Source organism: Eurosta solidaginis, chromosome 1 (genome assembly GCF_040869045.1).
Source record: "Eurosta solidaginis isolate ZX-2024a chromosome 1, ASM4086904v1, whole genome shotgun sequence".
In the NCBI taxonomy this organism is placed as follows: domain Eukaryota; kingdom Metazoa; phylum Arthropoda; class Insecta; order Diptera; family Tephritidae; genus Eurosta; species Eurosta solidaginis.
The window spans coordinates 114,273,558-114,294,451 of record NC_090319.1 but is presented as its reverse complement, the minus strand read 5'-3'; the positions used below and the strand labels follow the sequence as shown (position 1 = coordinate 114,294,451).

The window sequence follows — 20,894 nt, the reverse complement described above, 5'->3', positions numbered from 1 at the left end:
GCCACTGCAGCTCTATTAATGCCATTTGACTTGAAGAATAACTGTACTTCTCTTTTTCAAAGTAAGAAAATACATCTGGCTTTGAAATGTTCAACCAATTAATCTTTTGTAGAGAACTCATATTATTAGGTATTAGGTGTTAAAGCCGCCTTTGACAGCACGAAAAGGAGCTGCCTATATGCCGCTATGTCTGAATTTGGTTTCCCCGCAAAACTTATACGGCTGTGCAAAATGACGTTGAGCAACACCATCAGCTCAGTCAGAATTGGGAAGGACCTCTCCGAGCCGTTCGAAACTAAACGAGGTTTCAGACAGGGTGAACCCCTATCGTGCGATTTCTTTAATTTGATGCTGGAGAAAATTATACTAGCTGCAGAACTTAACCGCACTGGAACAATATACTATAAAAGCGTGCAATTACTGGCATATGCTGGTGACATTGATATCATCGGCCAAAACACCCGCGCTGTTAGTTCTGCTTACTCCAAGCTGGAAAAAGAAGCGGTAAAGATGGGTTTGATGGTGAATGAGGACAAAACGAAGTACCTGCTGTCATCGAGCAAAGAGTCAGCGCAAATGCGCCTTGGCAACCACGCTACTGTTGGCAGCCATAATTTCGAAATAGTAAAAGACTTCGTTTATTTGGGAACCAGCATCAACACTAGCAACAACATCAGCACTGAAATCCAGCGAAGAATCAATCTTGCCAATAAATGCTACTTTGGACTAGGTAGGCAATTGAAAAGTAAAGTCCTCTCTCGGCGAACGAAAATCATACTCTACAAGTCACTTATCGTACCCGTCCTGCTATATGGGGCAGAAGCATGGACCATGACAACAGCAGATGAAGCGGCTTTGGGAGTGTTCGAGAGAAAAGTTCTTCGAAAGATTTATGGACCTCTACGCGTTGGCGATGGCGAGTACCGAAGAAGATTTAATGATGAGCTGTACGAGCTATACGCAGACATCAACATAGTCCAGCGAATTAAAACGCAGCGGCTGCGCTGGCTAGGCCATGTTATGCGAATGAAAGATGATGCTCCGGCCAAGAAAGTGTTTCTATCGGAACCCGCCTATGGAAGCAGAGGTAGAGGGCGGCCCCCACTCCGTTGGAAGGACCAGGTGGAAAACGATTTAAACTCCCTTGGTGTGACCAATTGGCGCCGGTTGGCGGAGCGAAGGAGCGACTCGCGCGCCTTGTTGGACGGCCATAACCGTTTAGACGGTTAAGCGCCAATTAAGTAAGTAAGTAAGTAAGGTGTTCACAGGAACTATTGAAATTATTTTATTTTAGAAATTTTTAAAAATACATTCGGAGTAAAAAAGGCTAGAAAAAAGTCAAGAAGCTAAACCCAAAATTTCGAGGCTAAAGGCAAAAAAGAAGGCTAAATCTAGCCTCTAAAAGGCTAACCTGCAACACTGATCAGTGGTGAAGCTGAAAATCAGAGATAGTTTGTTGAAAAGAAAATAATGTAAACAAAGAGAAGTAACGAGTAGTTACGAAAAAAATCGTGCGAGTTTGTGACAACGAGATGTCACAATCGAAACGATCAAAACAAATAGCAAAACGTAAACAATAACAAATTCTAATAAGAATAGTAAAAACGGGTACATATAATTATCTAATTAGAAAGCGAGACGTAAACAAAGAGCGCAATGCCGAAAATAGCTAACTTAAGAGTTGAGATAAACCGATGACGGGTACTAAAGCAGACTTAATTTAACGTTTGATGGAAGTAGAAAAAAGCGATGAAATAGATGTTGTTGATAATGGTACAATGCAGCAACAAATTGATGAGTTGCGGGAAATGATGCAAAGCCTTACTACCCTCCCAACAAACATTTGGGTTAGAAAACGATTGGAAGATTAATCGAGTTCCAATGTGTTTCTCTAAGGTAAAAGGTTAGAGGATGATTTGCGAAACTGTCGCGAATTATAGCATTCTCGACAAAAAGGGGACTTCGTTCTAGATATCGAGAAAAGGGTAAGAATTCCAATCGAATTCTAACGTCAATTGCTAATAGGTTTCTATGAGAATCTTGAAGTGATGCGCAATTAAGTTCAGTTATTTAATCAGCGCAATTTTCATTGTTTCATTACTTATATCAAATACTTTTATTTGGCTATAAGCTTATAAATTATAATAAAATAAAAATAATTCAGAATCCTATGGTATGTTTCACAGTTTTCAGTACTAGTCATTTTGTTATAATTTCAGCTTCAACTTATGTCCTCAGGATTGATCTCGCCATTAGTTTGAGGTACGGATGAGGAAGCGTTTTCTTCATGCCATTTAAATAGCACTTCAATAATCTGCTCGCTTTCCCTTTTTAACTTTTTTTGGTCCATTTTCACTTACTAAGAAGTATTTATTATTATAAATGAAATAAACTTCTTTCGCAGCTTATAATATTTCCCCACAACTTTTCACTATTTTTATTTTGTTTGTATAATACTAAGGATGACTGATCATGTCGTGCAAATAATCGATACTTACTTACTTACTTAATTGGCGCTTAACCGTCTAAACGGTTATGGCCGTCCAACAAGGCGCGCCAGTCGCTCCTTCGCTCCGCCAACCGGCGCCAATTGGTCACACCAAGGGAGTTTAAATCGTTTTCCACCTGGTCCTTCCAACGGAGTGGGGGCCGCCCTCTACCTCTGCTTCCATAGGCGGGTTCCGATAGAAACACTTTCTTGGCCGGAGCATCATCTTTCATTCGCATAACATGGCCTAGCCAGCGCAGCCGCTGCGTTTTAATTCGCTGGACTATGTTGATGTCTGCGTATAGCTCGTACAGCTCATCATTAAATCTTCTTCGGTACTCGCCATCGCCAACGCGTAGAGGTCCATAAATCTTTCGAAGAACTTTTCTCTCGAACACTCCCAAAGCCGCTTCATCTGCTGTTGTCATGGTCCATGCTTCTGCCCCATATAGCAGGACGGGTACGATAAGTGACTTGTAGAGTATGATTTTCGTTCGCCGAGAGAGGACTTTACTTTTCAATTGCCTACCTAGTCCAAAGTAGCATTTATTGGCAAGATTGATTCTTCGCTGGATTTCAGTGCTGATGTTGTTGCTAATGTTGATGCTGGTTCCCAAATAAACGAAGTCTTTTACTATTTCGAAATTATGGCTGCCAACAGTAGCGTGGTTGCCAAGGCGCATATGCGCTGACTCTTTGCTCGATGACAGCAGGTACTTCGTTTTGTCCTCATTCACCATCAAACCCATCTTTACCGCTTCTTTTTCCAGCTTGGAGTAAGCAGAACTAACAGCTAGTTTTCGATTCGAAATGCATTAGAGAACTACATTGGAATTCTAATGTAAAACTACAATATTTCTTTAACTGTGTTTGCTAGGCTGTTGCAACAACGAAACGATAGAGAACAACAAACGAATAATTTGAGTAATGAAAAATCAGGCGCGAGTATAGAAACGCGAAATATAGCTACTCCGGTATCAATGGTATTTTCCAAGCACAAGGTGTTCGGTAAAAGAAATAGCCAAAACGTTACCTATATTTGATCCGACAAATGAGCTTTCCTTGCCGGTAGAAAAATTTGTTGAACGCGTTAACCAAGCGCGTAGTATTTAGTCGACTGCATGGTGTTGCAAACTATGGTTAGATGCATCACCACAGTTGTTTAGGTCCGAGACCTAAATAGTTCGGCCCACCCTCGTAAATCAATCCGCATACCTGTTTCTGCCTGTAGACCAATAGTTTCGCTTTAATATATATGCACTAACACAAACACGAATTTGTGTTTGCCGCTATGAGCTTTTAGCACCGGTGCCTTGTTAAGGGGAAACTTAACGAAGGCTCTTGTACTGAGGGTTCAGCGCCTTTTTGCAATTGATTTCCTTTTTTTTTTGGTTCACGACCGTCAACGGGAGCAATTCAATAAAAGCCTTACTCGAATATATTTATTAAAATCTTTCATATTTTTTAACTTTTCTTTTCACTGGGTTCAATTTTCCATTGGCGATTACTTGGGAGATTCGAATCTTTCACGTAATCACTTGGTCCTTCCGAAGCCGAGAATTTAACAACCAATCGAATTACAGTCCACAACAAGCAACAGCGATTAAACAAAAGCCCAATTTGGAAAGCGCAAAGAGCGATCGAAGGAAAAATACATAGGTAGAAGCATCAGCAGTCATCTTGGTGAGGAGAAAGTGGAAAAAAACCCCAAGGCAATTAGCACTGTAGAACACAACCACACGGCAATTGTGAGAAATAACAACAAAGCAAACCGGACTTTTTCAAACAAATTTTACAACGAACTTATAAGGTACGTGGTTTCTTAAATTCGGGCACGTGTGTGATTCCCTTTTTGATTAAAAAATTTAATTAAACAAGTAAGGATGGTTAAGTTCGGGTGTAACCGAACATTACATACTCAGTTGAGAGCTATGGTGACAACATAAGGCAAACTAACCATGTAGGAAAATGAACCGAGGGAAACCCTGGATTTTTTTGTATGACATGTCTATCAAATGAAAGGCACTAAAGAGTATTTTATGTGGGAGTGGGCCATAGTTCTATAGGTGGACGCCATTTAGGGATATCGCCATAAAGGTGGATCAGGGTTGACTATAGAATTTGTTTGTACGATATGGGTATCAAATTAAAGGTATTAATGAGTATTTTAAAAGGGAGTAATCCTTAGTTCCATAGGTGGACGCCGTTTCGAGATATCGCCATAAAGGTGGACCAGGGGTGACCCTAGAATTTGTTTGTACGATATGGGTATAAAATTAAAGGTATTAATTAAGGTTTTTAAAGGGAGTGGTGGTAGTTGTATAGGTGGTCGCCTTTTCGAGATATCGCCATAAAGGTGGACCAGGGGTGACTCTAGAATGTGTTTGTACGATATTGGTATCAAATTAAAGGTATTAATGAGAGTTTTAAAAGGGAGTGGTGGTAGTTGTATATGTGAAGGCGTTTTCCAGATATCGACCAAAATGTGGACCAGGGTGACCAAGAACATCATCTGTTTGATACCGCTAATTTATTTATATATGTAATACCTGCCAAAATTTGAATGGTTTTTTATTTCGCACTGCAGAACTTTTTCATTTTCTTCTACTTAATATGGTAGGTGTCACAACCATTTTACAAATTTTTTCTAAAGTTATATTTCGCGTCAATAAACCAATCCAATTACCATGTTTCATCCCTTTTTTCGTATTTGGTATAGAATTATGGCATTTTTTTAATTTTTCGTAATTTTCGATGTCGAAAAAGTGGGCGTGGTCATAGTCGGATTTCGTTCATTTTTTATATAAAGTGAGTTTAGATAAGTACGTGAACTAAATTCAGTAAAGATACATATGTCGATTTTTGCTCAAGTTATCGTGTTAAGGGCCACGCGGAAGGACAGACGGTCGGCTGTGTATAAAAACTGGGCGTGGCTTCAACCGATTTCGCCCATTTTCACAGAAAACAGTTAGCGTCATAAAATCTATGCCCCTAACAAATTTCAAAAGTATTGGTAAATTGTTGTTCGACTTATGGCATTAAAAGTATCCTAGACAAATTAAATGAAAAAGGGCGGAGCCACGCCCATTTTAAAATTTTCTTTTATTTTTGTATTTTGTTGCACCATATCATTACTGGAGTTGAATGTTGACATAATTTACTTATATACTGTAAATATATTAAATTTTTTGTTAAAATTTTACTTAAAAAAAATTTTTTTTCCGATTTTGCTAATTTTTATTAAGCGTACATATGGCAATAGGAGTAACGTTCCTGCCAAATTTCATCATGATATCTTCAACGAATGCCAAATTAAGGCTTGTAAAACTTTTAAATTACCTTCTTTTAAAAGTGGGCGGTGCCACGCCCGTTGTCAAAATTTTTACTAGTTTTCTATTCTGCGTCATAAGTTCAACCAACCTACTAAGTTTCTTCGCTTTATCTGTCTTTGGTAATGAATTATCGCACTTTTTCGGTTTTTGTAAATTTTCGATATCGAAAAAGTGGGCGTGGTTATAGTACGATATCGTTCATTTTAAATAGCGAGCTGAGATGAGTGCTCAGGAACCTACATACCAAATTTCATCAAGATACCTTAAAATTTACTCAAGTTATCGTGTTAACGGACGGACGGACAAGGCTCAATCAAATTTTTTTTTCGATCCTGATGATTTTGATATATGGAAGTCTATATCTATCTCGATTCCTTTATACCTGTACAAACAACCGTTATCCAATCAAACTTAATATACTCTGTGAGCTCTGCTCAACTGAGTATAAAAATTAGAAATAATAAAGTGGCAAGTTATTATTTAACGCGTACAGTGACTTTTGTACACTTCCCTTGACGCTCAATAACAGCGGTGATCACATATTGTGCATTAGATGCACGCACACACATACTCAAAACAATTCTCTTAAAATCCTCACAAGTATAAGATCCTCCGGTCACAGTATTAGGACGGGTTAACATAACCCCAAAAATCAAATATCACTTCACCGCTGCTGCACCACATTTGCAGAAATAAGTTTTAGTTGAAAGCCATCTTATTGGCATTAATTCACAACTGAATCTTTATTTGACATCACACGAAGCCAACAAAAGTCACCTTACAGCGTAATAGTTGAAAGTTCGTCTAGATATCCACATAAATATACATATATACACTATACACTTATTGTTGTTTTGGGCGGGAAAGTTCGGAATATTTTTTTAATACAAACTCGCTATTATATTGCCGGAGTATACGTCGTAATTCCGGCACAGTCCACAAATTCGTACGTAGCGGCGAGTGTACTTGCAACTCAAGCAACACCTTAAAAATTACTAGCGCTGACGTACAACAACCACAAATACACGAAGTGAAACGTAACGTGCAACGACACTCCAGTTGCCAAAACCTTTGCAGGACTCACTTTCGGCATTTTGTCAACCACACTTTCTTCACACATTGTCCACTGGTTGGCCAGTTCTGCCCCCTTTTTTTTTACTTTCACACGGTTTTTTATTAAACTTTGCGTACAAGTGGAAAAATACTCTGTAAATTTTCCGTCATAATTAACTGGTCGGTTCTTTCAAACTAAGTAGCAATTGTGCCACAGTCCATAGGAGGGTGTTGCACTTTAATCACTTTTAACACATTACACAAATATTACTTGGGTTCGTGCACACACCCATTTACCTATATTAGTTACGTATAGAGGCACAATTGTAATAACACTTCCGCGACACAGCGAGTGTAGCAACTCTCAATCCCTAGGATATTGATCAGTCACCTCATACACGACTCTCTGCAAAGGCAAATTTCATTAAATACTTTGTGTTTAATAATTTCGTTTTCCATTTAATAGGAAAATGGAGAGCTATATCCGCCAGGCAGATGCAGTGGCAGAATTTGAGGTAGGTTATAATGCCATGCCCACAACTGAGCACAGTAAACACTCCTTAAAACTTCAAACGGAGGAACTAAAAGCCTTGTGGGAAAAGACAAAACGGGCATACGAGGATCTTCTGAGTGCATCAGACCTCGAAACAAAGAACATATCAGCAGTTAAAAAGAAACATAAAGCCACTTATTTCAGTTTCTTAAAATGCCAAGCGGCAATAAATGAGCTAGCTGAAAAAATAGAAAAGTTAGAGAAAGAAACAGATTCCGTGGGTTCGCGAATATAGCGTACGCCTGCCTCCTTGTGACACAGATGTCTTTAAAGGAGATTATATTTCATGGCCGTCCTTCAGGGACATGTTCAGCGCCATATACATCCTTAACAAACGCTTTACCTCAGTCGAAAAGTTGTATCACCTCAACCAAAAGACACAAGGGGAAGCGAAAGAAATAGTGCGACGATGTGAACTAACTAATGATGGGTTCCAAACAGCTTGGAAGAATCTATGCGATCGCTATGAAAACAAGCGTATCTTGGTAAATGCACAATTGAAAATTTTGTTTAATTTAAATGCGATTGACAGCGAATGCGGTAGCTCGATCAAAAAACTGCAACGAGATATAAACAATTGCATCTCAGCACTTCAGTGTCATCAAATTGACATATCCAACTGGGATGCAATCTTAACATATTTATGCTCCACTAAACTGCCTGAAACTACATTGACTTTGTGGGAACAAACAATAGAAAACAAAACTGAAATCTCGAAATGGGTTGATATGGACAAATTCCTTACGAATAGATTCCAAACATTGGAAACCGTCACAGGGCTGAAAGGAAAGCCACCTAAAAATCTATCCTCTCGATCAAGCGCGGAAACACCATCGAAAAAGCTGACCTTTCAGACTAGTGTAGCCAAACCAACATGCAAGATGTGCAAAAGTGCGGCACACAGAATCGCAAAGTGTGAGAAATTCTTACGCCTGACCCCAATCAGTCGCATTGAACATGTGAAGAGCATACGAGGGTGCCTGAATTGCCTATCCGCTGGACATACTGTTTCTAAATGTTCCAGCACATATCGTTGTAGGACGTGTCAGTCAAGACACCACTCACTACTCCACCTTCCAATTCAACCCCAAGCAAACGAGCTACGTGATTCATCTGACAACGGTCCATCTACATCCAGACAGGCCCAAGCTTGGCGCGAAACTGAAACAGAAAACACTCGGGTTAATAACGTAAACTCATGTTTCGCAAATGCAAGCAAGGGAATACTGCTAGGCACAGCGAGAGTCAATATACAACATAATGGAGTTAGCTTCTCAGCAAGAGCTTTAATAGATTCGGGATCAGAATGCTCATTCATAACCGAGTGACTCAAACGGCGAATTAAGTTGCCTTCCAAAAGAGTGAGGGCCCAAGTATCGGGCATCAAAAACACGATTTCTGCACAGGTAAAGGAAGCGTGTCACATACAATTAGGTTCAGCAATAAACCCTCTAGTTACAATAAACACAATCGTGTTAGGCTTACCCCAACAAACAGGAAATTTCCCTAGCTGCCATGTAGATCCATTGACAAGACAAGCGTTCCCTGATCTTGTTCTTGCCGGCAAATGATTCTTCGTGAACGAACCAGTCGACTTGGTATTGTTGGTGTTGTTATTGTCATGTTAGGCGGATTGAAAAAGGATGTGTTAAGTAATTTGATAGCGCAGGAAACCGTATTCGGGTGGATCCTGACAGGTCGATCAGACTCCATCAACACCACCCAGAACATAGTATCATATTTCAATGAGGTTACATTGGCCAAACAATTGTCTGCGTTCTGGGAGCTAGAGGAAATCCCAAAAAAGAGGAGTGAGCACGAGGATGATAAATACTGTGAAGAACTCTTCAAATCCACCACCGCGAGAAACACCGACGGGAAATACGTAGTTTCTCTACCCTTTAGAAAAGAGGTATGTTTAGGGCCATCACTAAAAAGTGCATGTGCTCAATTCTATCGAAACGAAACACATCTTGGAAAAAACGCAGCCTTACAAACAGAATATAATAGAGTCGTATCCGAGTATGAAACATTGGGGCATATGAAAAAAGTAAGAAACATAGCGCCAGAATCGACAGAGTGCTACTTCCTTCCGCATCATGCCGCAATTAAGGAGGACAGTACCACAACCAAAGTATGAGTTGTATTCAACGCATCTTGCCCCACGACAAATGGCAAAAGTTTGAACGATGCCCTCTATCCAGGTCCCATTCTCCAAGCCGATCTTACTGTATTGATACTCCGGTGGAGATTGTTTAAATACGTCTTCAACAGCGATATTGAGAAGATGTATCGTCAAATATGGGTAAATCATGATCAAACAAGATATCAGCGGATCGTATTCCGAAAAGATCCAAAGGACACAATAACTCTGTACGAACTTAAAACAGTAACTTTTGGGGTGAACTGTGCTCCATACTTGGCAATATGGACATTGCATCAACTCGCCGATGACGTGGAGCACACACAGCCAATGGCAGCAGACATTCTGAGGAATTATATGTACGTAGACGACGTACTCACCGGCGGCCACAGTATTGATACCGCAATAAAGGCAAGAGATGAAATAACCGAGGCATTAAAATCAGCAATATTTCCATTAAGAAAATGGACGTCGAACTACAAGAAAATTCTACAAGGCATACCGAAACCATATTTGCTAACGGAGAACTTTTTAGAATTTGAAGATTCCAGCATGGTAAAAGCACTGGGCATAAGGTGGAATGCGCACGCTGATTATTTCAATTTTCGGCGAAACCAATAGAAGATTACAGCGCCACTACAAAGCGAAGCATACTCTCAGAGATTGCTAAGCTGTTCGACCCTCTCGGCTGGTTAGCCCCAGTGATAATAGTCGCCAAAATCGTTATGCAAAAGATCTGGTTAGAGGGTACAGGATGGGATGAAGCCGTGTCACCAACCACACTTGATCGCTGGCAAGCATTCACGCGAGAATACATGCGGATCAACTATCTGCGTATCCCGATGTGGGTTCATTTTACGGAGAGAGACAAGGTTTAAATACATGGATTTAGCGATGCCTCGGAAAAAGCATAGGCAGCTACTATTTTTCTTAGAGTTCAAGAAAAAGGCCGAACCCACACCAACCTGCGTATGGCGAAAACCAGGGTAGCTCCAGTTAAAACTATTTCGTTGCCACGACTAGAGCTCTGCGGTGCTGTCCTGCTTGCCGAAAAAACAGAATCGGTTATTGAAAACCTAAACCTTGCAAATCAAGAAGTGTTCCTCTGGACAGACTCAACGATAGTTCTCGCATGGACCCGGAATCCACCATGCTCGTGGTCTACCTTCGTCGCCCATAGAATAACCAAAATCATAGAAAAGGTAGGAACCAAGGTTTGGCGGCACGTCGACTCAGCGTCAAACCCGGCAGACTTAGAAAGCAGAGGACTGCCAGCGTCGGATTTAATAAAAAACTCTCTGTGGTGGCAGGGCCCTTCCTGGCTGCAAGAAGACCACGAAAACTGGCCAGCGCAAAAAGGCGATTATAATACGAACATCGAGGAAAAAAGGGTACGAATTCACGCAACGGCCCAAAAAACTAATTCTAACATTCTTGATAGGTTCTCCGATCTGTCTCGAGCTTTACGAGTAATTTCCTATATTTTCCAATTTTTTAAAGCAACCCAGCCGAAGACTAAATCTTCCGGAAAACCGAAGTCAAAATCACTCTCTCCACTCGAAATAAATGAAACCACTCAGCGTTTAATAATTATCTCTCAGAATCAATATTACCGCGAAGAGTACCATTGTTTAAAGGAAGGGAAACCGATAAGTGGCAAAAGCGAAATTCTACCCCTCAACCCCTTCATAGATGAAAATGGCATCATCCGAACAGGGGGGCGCCTCCAGTGACCTCCCCTACAACGAACGCCATCCTATTATTCTCCCTTACTCCTGCAGGTTCTCTCGTCTATTGGTTCAATTTATCCATTCTATCTCATTGCACGGGGAAAATCAGCTGATGTTACGCCTCATCCGCACTCAGTACTAGATTCCCCGCGTCAAAAATATGATTAGGTCTGTCATCCACAATTGCAAGGTCTGCACAATCTACAAAAAGCGTTCGCAAACGCAACTCATGGGAATACTTCCTAAGGAACGTACCACGTTTTCGAGGGCGTTTACCAATACCGAGGTTGACTTCTGCGGACCGTTCGACATCAAGTCATACAGCGGTAGAGGATGTCGGACTTCAAAGGGTTATGCCTGCCTATTCGTCTGCTTCTCCACCAAGGCCATCCACCTTGAACCGAAGAGCGATCTTTCCACCGGATCCTTCCTAGCCGCTTTCTCCAGGTTTGCCGCCAGACGAGGCTGTCCGAAAAACATATATTCTGATAACGGTACTAATTTCGTAGGGGCTTCGCGATTGTTAAGATCAGAATTCAAAGCATTTCTGCAAGAAACAAAAGATCGTACCATCTCAAGATATAGCCACCAAAACCTGGCATGGCATTTCATACCTCCTGGCGCTCCTCACATGGGGGGCCTGTGGGAAGCTGGGGTCAAAAGTTTTAAAACCCATTTCAAAAAGATCGCTCGGGATCACAAATACACCTTTGAGGAGTTTGGCGCCTTATTGTGCCGAGTAGAGGCGTGCGTCAATTCAAGGCCCCTCAGTCCTGCGTCTAACGACTCTTCTGACCTGGAACCGCTTACCCCCGGTCATTTCCTCGTGTGGGGCATCTGTTAGCTCCTCCCGAACTAGACACGACAGAGACCCCGGTCTCCATCGTAAATCGATGGCAGAAACTCAAAGCCCTACACCAAACCTTCTGCAAAAGGTGGAAGGCCGAATATCTCACTGAGATGCAAAAGCGGGTTAAGTGGCAACGATCGCAACCCAACCTCAACCTAGGGGACTTAGTAGTCAATTGCGAAGACAACCTACAACCGAACGAGTGGAGAATAGGAAGGGGCGTCAAATTGCACCCTGGTCCCGATGACCGGGTGCGTGTAGTCGACCTGGATACCACCAAAGGGCAAACAACACGCCCCATCGCCAAGTTGGTGCTATTACCAGCGCCCAGCGGCGAAAGAGACACTACTCCCGCTTAACCTTTCAGGGACCCACATTCCACTGAGAAAACTCACTTCCTATTATCCACTCCGAAGTGCCGAACCATAAAAGTAATAAAATCTCCATAACACAAAACTATTAACCCGCAGCTTCCACCCGTCAGAATCCTCCTAAACACAAAACTCCATAACACAAAACTACCATCACATCATATGACTGCTTTGGTGAGTGTAAATGTAGCCGTTCCCTCCAAAAATAGATCAAGGCACCTATTTCAAAATATTCTAAATTCGTTTTCTGAGCGCTTAACTTAGACTTAATTTTATAATTCGTTCTACATACCTGTTTAAGAATGTATGCATTGAATATTTTAATGTGAATAAGACCTAAATATTAGTATTAAAATGCTGGAAAACTAAATTGGGAAAAACCCTGTTCAAGGTGGAGGTTCTCGGATTTACCATGAAATATAAAAAGATAAAATACAGCATATGTATAGCTGTACAGATCTGGAGAAGCATTTGATATTAATATTTACCTATTAGTACGTAAATCCGCTCAATCCATTTCGTTGTTCATTGTTGGCAGTATCGCTGGCATATATTTTATGTCATCTTCATCGCTGGAATCAGTATTCGCATTTAACCTGTTTTTATGTACGGAATCTCCAAAGCCGTTGTCAATATCATTTCCCGATTGTGGAAACTCCTCGTTTTCTATCAGCACCTGTTGATCCGTAGCTTTGCCTTTCCGCCTAGTGGGCATGGTGGTTCAGGATTTACGCTTGAATCGTGCTCCTATTATCCAAAGCTGTTCAATGCTTTAGATCTCTTTACGTATCGCTTTAAATAATCTCGATGCTTAACTTTAACTTTTCGCAGAATGATAAATTAAGGTTATCTTATAACTTTGTCGCAGTCTTCATTTTTTAATTATTTATTCTAACATTTCGAGTATTATAGCTACCCAGCAAACACAGTTTCTAACGTTAGAGCAATGTTGTAGTTTTACAATAGAATTCTAATGTAGTTCTATAATGCATTTCAAATCGAAAACTAGGTTAGAGAACTAGGTTAGAATTCGACTGTGAAACGATTCGAATAACACTAGAAATGCGATGTTATGATTATTGTCACAGTTATCGATTATTTGCATCACATGATCAGTCATCCTTAGTGCTATACAAACAAAATAAAAATAGTGAAAAGTTGTGTGGAAATATTATAAGCTGGGAAATAAGTTTATTTTATTTATAAAAAGAAATACTAGTAAGCGAAAATGAATCAAAAAAAGTCAAAAACGGACAGCGAGCAGATTATTGAAGTGCTATTTGAATGGCATGAAGAAAACGCTTCCTCATCCGTACCTCAAACCAATGTCGAGTGGAAGCGAAAATTTCAACACAATAACTAGTATTGAAAACTGTGAAACATATGATAGGATTTTGAATTATTTTTATTTTATTATAATTTATAAGCTTTTAACCAAATAAAAGTATTTGATATAATGAAACAATCGAAATTTCGCTGATTTTAAATAAATGAATTTAATTGCGCATCACTTCAAAATTCTCATTAGAAACCCATTAGCAATTGGCGTTAGAATTCGATTCGAATTCTAACCCTTTTCTCGATATCGAGAACGAAGTCCCCTTTTTGTCGAGAATGCTATAATTCGCGACAGCTTCGCAAATCGTCATCTAACCTTCTACCTTAGAGAAATACATTATAATTCGATTCGTCTTCTAATCGTTTTCTAACCTAAATGTTTGTTGGGTAAGCGCTAATGCAATTTTTCTCATAATAATAACCTTTACAATATTTGCAACTTAACCGTTGAGCGTTAAAATCATTTGGATTTAATGAACGAAAATATTTGTCTACTGCACCAAGTATTTCGACTTGCTTACTTTCGAGAAATTCATATGTGAGATTCGTATATTTTGTGACACATAATATAACATTTCATATAAAACCTTTTCAGTGGGTATAAAAATATTTACTTACTTGTATTATCATCATATTCATTTAAAAATGTACGCGTTAAATTCAATAAGAGATAAAAACTTTTCTCGCACATAAAAGTTGCCATTGTTTGCAGTAAATCGATAAAGCTAATTCGTATTTAATATGTTACGTACAAAATTTAAACCAGCTAGAGCTAGAAATTGTATAGGATTCAGTTCACCATCCGCTGTATAAGTAATTAACAATGGTATTTCACTGATTGCATTACACATAATTGTGGCAGTAGAGGCACCAGTCAATAATGCACCAATTTGTTGTATAAATGCCTCTTTTGATGGTATATTATTAAAAATACGTATGAGGTCCATATTTCTTAGATTTCGGCCTAAACGGGTATTACCGCTCGACATTTTTTTTCATACACGTTTCTGGTTTGTTCGGATATAGCCCGACGAAGTGAAACGCTACCACCACGAGTAGGAATTTTTGAAACCAATGCCAAATTGTTAATTGAATGTCTGAAAACCAACAGTGAAGATGCCAATTGTAGAATATCTAAATTATTTGGACCCTCATCGTAAGTCAAATATAACTCATAAATAGTATTCACTATATCAGTACCAGACAGTACTAGAGAGGATACATTTGTTCCGCCTACTGCAACTTTTGCTGCTAAAGGCACTCCTTTACCAGCCGAGCTCGCATATGTTAACGCCTTCGTAGCACCTGCTGCACCCATACCCGCGACTCCACCTGCTACACCTAACCATTTTCCTCTAGCTTCACGATCTGCTAGTGATGTCCTTTGCCCATGTTTATAGCGATCTTTTAAATGTGTAGCAGATCGTACTGTTGCATACGCGCTTGTTGCCAATGATACCAATGTTGCCGTTAACATAACGGGTGCCGCAATGGGCATAACCATGGAGAGGGCAAGTGGTGCAGTACCAGAAATTAGTCCACCCACACCAATTGCAGTTTCAATTTTTTTCAATGACTTCGTGTTTGGTGTGGCACATATTTGAAGATTGGTCTCGTTATTCTCGTTTAAAGTGTAGACTACATTTGTTGGTGCTACCATGGTGCCACTTGGAAGTACATTATTTTTCAAATATTTTTGCCAATTCGGATAGATACGAGAGTGTTCATCAATAAAAATCATACAACAACCAGAGTTATTGTTCGACGATAAGCATTTGCGTGTACGTATTAAGGGGAGGAAAGTGAATTTTGTCTGATACTTGACCAAATTAAGATCCTTCTCTTCCGTCACGATAACATAAACAATAGCCGATAAAAGGACTCCATTTGTATGCTTGCGCTGGGCCCAAACATTTTGAAAGAGATTTTTTCGATCTTTTTCCACATCTTTTTGACGCTGATTATCATCTGGCAAATATTTTTGATTTTCTGCTTTAGTATTGCTGCTTGATCGGTAGATAAGGAGTCCCAAACGATCTCTTTACCATGTCCACAGCTGCGCGCCAAGTCATTTTGCACCTCAAATATCATGCGTTGGGAATTTTTTTTTTATTTTGTGGTCAAATTGCTAATTCTTCAAATTAAGCAAAAACTAAAAAAAAAAATAATCAAGACAAGCGAACTTAACAAAACACAATCGGTTAGTCTTCATTAAAATTTAGTGCATTTCGAATTTTACATATATTGTTTCTTCAACGTTTTCTTCGTCACTTTTATTTATCAAATATGTCGTACAACATTTGCGATAATATTAAAACAAACAAAGGGCAGCACTATACGTTGGTTTTGGTCGGTGAATTAAGTTTTGCTAAATATTCTTCTGCCCACAGCCAAAGAAGATGGCAAACCTTGCTATGAAATGTAAGGCAAGGTGCACACGAGGCTACGCGTCATAGACGCTGCAAGCGAAATTTGTACGCTTTGATGTCGAACACATGTATTTGAATGGAGAGCTGCATACGAGGCGTCAGCTGCATGAAAGCGACAAAGCATGAAATTTTCGTGCAGCTGGGCGTACAGCAATGTTGGTCGCTAGGCGTAAATACGCCTAGAAAAGAGCAAGAAGAAGATGTTTGTTTACAATTTTTCGTTTGCAAACTTGTGTGCTGTGCTTCTGTTGCTATAATTATATATTGAATTTATTTCATATAAAAAAATATAAAATGGTCGACGCGACTAAATTCGTTCAATTGGTTGAGAATTATCCTTGCCTATACAAAAATAATTTAGCAGAATATTCGAAGAAAGATGTTACAGAAAGAGCCTGGGCAGCAATTGGTGTGGAAATGAATTGGTCAGGTGTGTAGATTTTGGATTTCTTTTTATAAATAAAAACAAAGAATATGTCTAAATAGATCTAAATTTATTACACTCTTCCTTACAGTGCCTGATTGCAAAGAAAAGTGGAAGAACTTGCGAAATGGCTTTGTAAGAAGTCTCAAGCCATCTCCTAGTGGATCTTCTACTAAAGCGAAGAGGCCTTACTATTTGCACGACATCATGCAATTCGTTCTTCCATATGTAAAACCAGTGCATCATTCTGAAAATACCAGCAACATTATAATATCAGAAATGGAAGAACAATATTTGGATGAAATTGAAAATGGATCAATTGTTGACGACAACTACAGCGATTGTTCCCCCACGAAGACAGGGTCTTTGATCTGCAACAACCTAGAATCACATCCAGCCAAAGAAAGCAATTTTGAACCAATATTTAGTGCCAAGAAAAGAAAGAAAACAGCCCGAGATGAAGTCGATGTGGCGGTTCTAAATTACGTTAAAACAAAAAAGGGAAATACAACTTCGGAAGATCCAAAAAAAAAATGTTTCTAATGAGCTTACTTCCCGACGTAAGAAGTCTTTCTCTTGAGAATTTGCGCACATTTAAAATTCGATCTATGATGCTGCTAGAGGAGCTTTCAAATGAACAAAGGGCACAATCTGTCAGGCGGAAACTCTTTGATCCAGCAACGTCTTATGTCCAAAATATAGAAGTCTGCACCCCAGCTCCCTCGCCCGATGATACTCCAACCTATACTCCAGTACTATTTGAAACAATTGACTGTGAAAATGAAAGAGCCTTTTACACAAAAGAGTAAACTTACGTTTTTGTATATTATTTATTATATAATTATACTATTATTTAGTTATAAACAGATGTTAGAATGGGTATGTTTTCAATGGGCTGATCTCATAAGTATCTTACTACATAGAAGTAGTCATGAATTAGACGATACAATAGTGAACGAAAAAAGTACCAGTGTTACAAGTGGATGCTAGTTTTAATACATGTACACCCAGGGAAGTAAGTATTGGCACAAGGCCTTTTTGCGGTTTTCACCTAGTTTTGCTTTAGAAAAATAATTATATAAATATATATATAAATAAGATGGACTAAAAAATCACATGCTTAAAATGTTTCCCAAAATTTAGAATATGTTTTTGATATCGGTTTGCATAGTTATCGTTCTACAATTAATTTAAGTTTTATTAAAAAATAGTGAAAACAAAAAAGGAAGTAGCTGAAACAACTTGCAATTAATTTTTGCTGCTATAATTTTATTCGCATGTGTACACATAGTTCAAACTAGCCTCATTCACAGAACAGATCGAGTACTATTCGTAATATTATTTGATATGAATTATTATTCACTTTTTTTCAACTATTTGAATTAAATTTATTGCAATAAATGTTGTTAAATGGAAAGTAAAACATTCTAACAGTTTTTATAAACAATAATTCCACTGCCAGGGTAAAGAAACATTTGGTAATAAAAAATAATTGCTTAAATAGTGTCGTAAGTTTTGTGGGGCAGAATTTTCCATTATGTTTACATTATCGAACTCTGGCAGAGTACTTGGGTTCCGTTGAACTGGTTGCTGGTTTTCGATATCGGGAAGGAAGGTCGTGTATGATATGCCATCTTTTTTCCTTATAAAATTATGTAGGATACAAGCACTTTGTATAATTGAAATGATTGTTTCGTACTTTTGGCATCGTATAGGTGTTGAGAAAACTCCAAATTTTTTTACCATCATCAAGAAACTGCACTCTATGTTCTTCCTACCGCGACTTAGCCTATAATTAAATATGCGCATCTTGTTGGCAATGTTTCTTTCCGGATAAGGCCGCATAACATTTTTCCTTAAAGGAAAGGCGTTATCTGCTACGAAATAATATGGAAACTTATTTCCACTGTCGTCATGCGGTAGTTCCTTTGGGGATTGTAAATTATTGTAACTTTCTAACCAACGTCCAAACGTCGAAATTCTAAAAACTCCCCCGTCGCTATTTCGTCCTGCAAATCCGCATTCTATTGATGTAAATATCCCGTCGGCATCGCAACAGGCAGGTAATATTACTGAATGGTAGTTTTTGTAATTGAAATTAGCTGAACCCGAATTTGGATATTTTTGAATTCGCACATGCTTTCCGTCGATAGCTCCTAAGCAATTTGGCAGCTGCCATAGATCAGAGAACCGTCCCGCAATACTCTTCCAACGCTCCTCATTTGGCAACGTCATATAACAATCTTTTAATGAATTCCATATAGCTTTTTTTGTTTCTTCAACAATTACTCCGATTGTACGTTCTCCTCTTTGAAAATATAAAGCAAGCGCATTGAACGTGCATCCTGTAGCCAGATACCTAAACAAAAAGTTATAAAGAATTTAGACCACGCACATACACAACAACATGTTCGCCACCAACTCAGTAGTGGCCCCAATTCAAAGATACTCATATCTAATGAAAAGCTCCGACTCAGAAAATATTCCTATAACAAATCGAATTTGTCACCAGAACAGGGTAGATGTTGTTGTAGCAACACCTAATACTAGGATTTTCAACAGAGTTGGACGACAAAGAAATTACTGCTAGAGTTGTTGGTTCTACATTACAATTGACTCGGTGGTGTATGTCATGCGGATTACATGACGCATGCCGGGGTGATTCTGGATAGGTAAGAATTTACTCTGTAACAATATCGAAGCTGAGCAAGTTACAAGGTGACAAGGAACTTACTGAGAATTGTTTAATTACCACAGGTCCCGGAAAGTTTTGGAGGGACTAAGCACTATTGAAAGTACTTTAACCAGATTATGAAAGGCGAGATGGTATCGGGCCCTGGAAATGTGCGTACTTATCTGCAACGTTTGGAAATGCGGTTTAAGCCAACTGTGTTTAGAAACCTTTACGGGCCAGCGCGTATTTATCTGGATAAAACGGTTTTCGGTCGGGAAATCCCGGCTTAGAAAATTTCAGAAGCAGCTTGTTTAGCATATCATTTCGATCTTCAACAAGGAGGAGTTCGTGTTATTCAGATGTCATAACCAAGAATTCCATAGCAGTTATGAGTGTAGAATTATGGTAGGCCTGCAACTGTATCCAGTGGAGGTTATGTAGATCGGAAGACCATACTGGTGGCTCACAAAAAAGACCGGTCGGCCAATTACGTTCTACATCGTCAAAGGTGTTGCTTTGTACTTTCCCCCAGGTGCTGCAAGCAATTTTGTGTCGCATCTCTACGCAGCAGTTTAAATGGCCTAGGCTAATGGCCCGCTACTAAAGCCTGGGAAACCAGCTAACATAGGAGAGTCATATCGCCCGATATCTCTCCTGTCGCCAGTACCCAAGGCGCTTGAAGCCATTTTGCTCCCCTACTTCAAAGCAAATTTGCAACTAGCCAATCATCAGCATGGCTTCAGAAAATTACACAGCACATCCACCACGTTAAATGCCATTAGTACTCAAATAAAATGCGGATTAAATCAAAATCCTCATCATCGGACAGTACTCATTGCGTTAGACCTGTCAAAAGCTTTTGATACGGTCAACTATGGCACGTTACTGCAAACCTGGGGCAAAACCAGGGTTTCCCCTTCCTATAAGTCTTAAAAGGTGGACCGCAAATTATCTGTCTGGTCGGCTAGTATCGGCGCAATTCAGGAATGCAACATCCAAACCAAGAGGAATTAAACAAGGTGTGGACCAGGGTGGTGTCTTATACCCTATTTTGTTTAACTTGGAGAGCATGCAACCGCAATTGGACCGAAAATCCAGAGGCGTAATAAAATCCTCAAAACTCTTGCCGGCAGCACTTGGGGTAAAGATAAAGAAACGCTCATTACCACTTACAAAGCAATTGGTCGGCTGATTGCATTCTACGCATCCCCGTTATGGTGGCCAAGCCTAAAGGCTACTCACTGGAAGAATTTACAGGCCTGCCAAAATACCGCCCTCAGAACCGCTACGGGCTGTCGTCTTACGTCCCCAGAACACCATCTGCATAATCAGGCGAGAATACTCCCCATTAGGGAGAGAAATGAAATGATAACGAAACAGTTTCTGTTGAATACCCAGAAACCTGGACATCCCAAAAGACATCTGATTGATGAGGCTACACCGCCCAGGGCTTAAGAGGTCATCTCCGTAAGCATTATGAGGAAATAAGGTACCTGAGGACACAGCCAT

The 20,894-nt window shown here is 39.6% G+C and overlaps 1 pseudogene; it reads right to left on the bottom strand.

Moving 5' to 3' along the window:
* Positions 1-14,230: 14,230 nt before the first annotated feature.
* Positions 14,231-16,016, bottom strand: LOC137237649 (uncharacterized; annotated as a pseudogene).
* Between the last annotated feature and the right edge of the window lie 4,878 nt (positions 16,017-20,894).